Source organism: Erpetoichthys calabaricus, chromosome 12, assembly GCF_900747795.2.
Source record: "Erpetoichthys calabaricus chromosome 12, fErpCal1.3, whole genome shotgun sequence".
Lineage (NCBI taxonomy): Eukaryota > Metazoa > Chordata > Cladistia > Polypteriformes > Polypteridae > Erpetoichthys > Erpetoichthys calabaricus.
Genome location: NC_041405.2, coordinates 135,353,632 through 135,359,272, shown reverse-complemented (window position 1 = coordinate 135,359,272; position 5,641 = coordinate 135,353,632).

Here is a 5,641-nt window from a genome sequence, read left to right as displayed (position 1 = left end):
TTTGCCAGGCTCGCATTGCCAGGTGCATGGGTCTCACCAAGATGACCCCTGACAAAAGGGACCTTTCAAAGAGAAAAAGAAACCTTCACTGGTTCTCAGAGCACATCTCCACATGCTACTATGGGAACATGGAGGTTGTTAAGAAACAGTGAACCTTGTTAAGATACTGAGTGCCTCTTAAGGGAGTCCTCTGAAAACACCCTTGACGGAGACCCCTTGAGCAAGCCTGCAATACTCTCCAAGAACACCAAAGGGCAGGACACTTTTCTCAGATTATAGGAGACTGACCCTCCAACTGTAGAGAATGAGACCACATAGGACAGTCAAGACATCAAGACTTCCCTAGGCCATTGCGGATAGTAAAAGGATCACGAGTAGAAGAGGGGTTGACCATACTAGCCATTTGTGTTATGTGAGTAAGAATTTCACAGCACTCTGTACATATGATAATGAATTTGAATTTCATCATGGAATAGGCGGCATCCTGAAAGGTGTCTTAGAGACATAATTCTTCCAAGGTTGAGTATGGCTAGGACGTGCAGTGGACACCAGGAGGTGATATCTCCATGGGTTTAAAGGGCTGTTTCTGATTCCAGAAATGATTTCTGAATTTCATCTGGAAATAACTCTGAGATGATGGTTAAATATCATACCTCTTCAAGTGTTAACTGCATCTGAGGTTGTGAGAAGAGATGAGGTTAAGCCATACTAGTATGAGAAAGGAGAAAGAAAGAGAGAGAGCAAGAGAGGAAGAGAAAGAGAGAAAAGCAGAAATGAGGTGAAAAAGTTGAGAAGCATTTGATAGACAAAGACTAAACACACTGTCCATACAAGGTATTCACCCTCATGAGAGTATTCTCATTTTATTTTTTATGCGCCATTGAATATCAATGGATGTACCTTTATTTTGACACTGCCCAACAGAAAAAGACTCATTATGATGTCAAAGTGAAAACAAATCACTGCAAAATTGTTTAAAATAATTACAGATATAAAACACAAAATAACTGATTGCATAAGTATTCATCCCCTTCATGTCAGCATTTAGTAGCTGCACCTCTGGAAGCCGTGACAGCCTTGAGTTTGTGTGCACAGGTCGCTCTCTCTCTTTCAGCTTTACATACCTGGACTCTGCCATTTTGTCTCACTTCTTTGCATAGCTGCCCAAGCTCGGGTAGGCTGCATGAGGATCGTGAGTGAACAGCCATTTTCAGGTCCAGCCACAAATTTTCAATTGGATTGAGATCTGACTCTGAATCTTCTGTGATTCCATCATATATAACAGCAAAATGTGAAAACTTCCAAAGGGTGAATACATTTTATAGGCACTGTATGTGCAGACAGGCTCAGAGAAGCAGCAAAGTTTAACTCGTCTCGGTTTTAATTTTGTTACTTGAATTCTCCCTTTTGTTATTCCTCCCATGTGTGTTTCTGAAAAATGAAAGCTCCGATATTTTATACATTTCTGCATTAAGAAACACATAGTGGCTCCCTCCTGTTCGACATTAACTGATTTGGGAGCCTGAGGCAGAACTGTATTCTCTTCTGGAGTCTTACCATATCTGCTTAAATTTCTGAGTTTTGGCTGCTCTGTGTTTCATATTTCAAGGAAGAACAGTCTCCTTGTGAGCAGGGAATGTGTTTTCTTTCAGGATGTGTTTCTAGGTAGAACCAACAGCATGCTGGTAAAATGTTATTTGAAAAGGTTTAATTGTTCCATGAAAACTGGCCATAAAGAAATGGCACGGTTTAATTGGGATCAGAAAACAGAAAGAAAAGCACTTTGACGCAGAGCTGTGTAACACAAGCCTCCACTAAGGTACGAGCACAGCCTTATCACGAAACATAGATCTCTTGTGTTTAAGTCTGCAACACAATGAGGGTGTTGAGATGATTCACATGCAGTGGCGTTTTTGGCATGAGAATTCTGGTGGGGGCCACACAGACCTGGGAGGGGAATGCTGTTATGAGAGGACAGGACCATCCTGAGAAGTCATACATAAATGTGTGTGTGTGTGTGTGTGTGTGTGTGTGATAGTGAGCATGCTCCATGTGCCCCTAATACAGAGATGCCACTGTTCACGTGTGAAGATTGCTCCAAAGTTCCAATAATTCCAGTAAAAGTACATACACGTGACACATCCTCCAGTATTCCAGCTGCTGGCACTACAGAAACTGTCACTCAACTTAAGCTTTTTCCAAGTAATTGTGAGTTGCTTTCACATTGAAAGTTAGCATATATGCCACACAAGAAGCTTCAGCTATACTGCTTGAACTTTATTTGAACCAAAAAAACTCTTGCTGGCCAATATCAGTTAGTCTCCAGGCAGCTTGTACAGACATAAAAAGTGCATTTATACATTAAAATGACCTCCAGGGACAATATCTCCATTTTAAAAGCTCTAGCTTTTTGTACTTAATATTGCAGTTCAGCTTCAGTCAATATCTGTCAGCAGCTGCTAGGCTCAGTCACCAACAACAGCCGAGTTCAGTAGACCCACCCAGAAGCTATTTATCAATATTGTTCCCTTAACTTCCGTGATATTGTACATTTGCCACAGAAGGCTCTTCAGTATCTCCAGTCTTGGAAAAAACTTGACTGCCTGGTTTTTGTAGCTAGCTGTTTTGTTTCATCTGCATCATCGGTATCACTGACTTCTATTCATCTAACCCTACAAATGTTCAGTGCAAATGAAGCAAGCTTCCAATGAAGATCTGCATTAGTTCTTTTTTCTAGTCCTAATCAGATCTGTAGTTAGTTCCTACCCTGCATTGTGAGACGGTTTTCATATTGTAACTGCATGATAACTCTTGCCCTGTACTCTTGTCTGTGCCAGTTAATCTAGCCTGTGCCCACCTGCAACCAGCAAAAGCAATTTCTTCATGATTATAAAAAAGGTATGAACTAGTACTGTTTCATGAGCTTATACCAGTGCACACCCAACATCATTGTCTAGATTCACATTGCAACTGCTGAGCAGTACCAGTCATACGTTTTATACCAGTGGGACACACATAGTTACTCCAGCCTGCAAGTACATCCCATAACACTGTCATGCCCTCATAATCCACTTTAGGGTCACAGGCCAGGCTGGAGCCAATCTCAGCAATACTGGATCAAAAGAGAGACTGAGTCCTAGATAAAATTCATTAGGTTCAAATAAATATTTTGAAATGGCACTATTACAGAAGCCTTACTTAGCAGGACCAAAACCTCAATCACCTATTATTGTTATCTAGTTGTATAACTTACTGTACCAGCACCTCCCACTACTGAGACCACATTAGTGACAGCTCCCACTGGTGAGCTCAATGCACTAGTGAGACCACATCTGGAGTACTGTGTGCAGTTCTTGTCGCTACGCTACATGAAAGACATAGCAGCACTGTGCAGAGGAAAGCAACCAGGTGTCTCCCAGGACTTAAGGACATGTCCTCCTGTGACAGGCTCAAAGAATTAAATCTGTTTAGTCTTGAGCATAGGAGACTGCATGGGGACCTAATCCAGGTCTTCAGAACTTCTCAAAGGCATTGATAAAGTAGATCCCACAAAATTCTTTCAATTTAAGGATGCCTCACATACTCAGGGACACCAGTAGAAATTAAGGGGAAGAGTATTCAGCCAGGAAGGCCCTCTTTACATAAAGAGTTCTGAAAATCACACATAGTTGAAGAAATAACCTATTCTGTCTTCTCCCTATATGCATCTTCAACCCTCTGTTTTCCAAAGCCATTCTCCATTCTTCCAAATTCCTCTCTACTTCCTTTTTACTTTCTCATATATGAAGTATAGGGGAAGTATTGTAATCACCCAAAACTTTGATGTCGAGATTTTGATGAATCTCGCTGTTTTAGACCTTCCTGATTCCGAAAATACCATTTTTAGAATTATGTGTGTGTGTGTGTGTGTATGTAAACTTGAGTACACTTACACTTAGGTCAGCCAAATTTTGCATACAAGTATTAGGTACAAAATGTAGATTTCTATCAACTTTTGGGCTATTTCTGCTAACTGGAAGGCGTACTTTACCTGAAAACATACTCAATTTTTTTTCATGCAGCTGCAGAGTCCAATTTATTCAACTTTATTTTAATAATAATTGTCCAATAAATTATTAATTTGATTTGCTGTTGATGGTTCTTTAATGTGGGGCAGCACGGCGGCACAGTGGTAGCGCTGCTGCCTCGCAGTTAGGAGACCTGCATTTGCTTCCCAGATCCTTACTGCGTTTGTGGGTGTGTATGTGTGTGTGCCCTGCGATGGGCTGGCACCCTGCCCAGGGATGGTTCCTGCCTTGCACCCTGTGTTGGCTGGGATTGGCTCCTGCAGACCCCCATGACCCTGTAGTTAGGATATAGCGGGTTGGATAATGGATGGATGGATGGATGGATGGATGGATGGATAGTTCTTTAATGTACATAATATCCTCTTATATAATACACTACCCTGCGGTGGGTTGGCACCCTGCCCGGGATTGGTTTCCTGCCTTGTGCCCTGTGTTGGCTGGGATTGGCTCCAGCAGACCCCCGTGACCCTGTGTTCGGATTCAGCGGGTTGGAAAATGGATGGATGGATAATACGCTACCATGGCTGTCCTATTGTCTGTCCAGGATTTTAAATCACCTATAGCTCACACACCGTTTGAACTATTGACCTGAAATTTGGTAAACATATACTATGTGACATCTACTATCCGCTTTCGGGGTGATGATTGACCTCCAAAGTTATTCCTCTTTTTATTTTTATTTTATTTTATTGTAGAATCAACTCTCGGCAGCGGCCAGCTGGACAGCCGTGTGGCGCATGCGTGCAGGCACCGTTCTTACTCCCTACCACCTTCGCTGTAACTTCCCCTACCTCTTCATATCTTAAATCATTCTTGAGGCAGATTGAAGACTTAAGTGCCAGCTTATGTGAAAAATTAAGGAAAACGTAATAAAGTACTAAGTCACACTGACTTAATCAGTTGTAACTCGAAAAGATACTGACGAAAGAAGAGAAGAAGCGGGCCGCTAGGGTGGAAAAAAGAAGAGCTGCTCAGGAAGCAGCAAGGGCATCAACCTCTGAGCAAACGAATGCTAAACATACAGAGAAAGATGGAAACTATGAATGCTCAAGTCGAGTGAATTAACTGCACGTTATCGTACAGTGCGCTGTTACTGGCAAAAATATAATCATTATCTTGCGGTTTACTCCTTAAATATCCATCCCCATATCTGAGTATACTAGAAAGCCTGGGGGAGACCACTCCCGATTTTTTCTGGTGCTACACAACACAATGTCATCAGCAAAAAGCATGCATCAAGAGGATTAGTCTTTTATCCTATGGCTCAACACATCCATAACCAGATCTAAGAGGTAAGCATTTAAAAATGATCCCCCTGATACATACCTATTCTAACTGGGATCATGTCTGTTACCCCAACACTCCCTTATGCATATCCTAGAAAATCCTCACATACTTCTCTGGTTATCTCTCATGCTCCTCCAGACCTCTTGGCGTTTACGGTGTTGAATAAATAAGCATTTATCATAAAGAAAGAATATGATAATTATCATTACCATTATTGAATACGATAAAAGGACAGTGTCCATACACGTTTAAAGCCATACCTTCCTTGTGTGTAACGTACGGACATC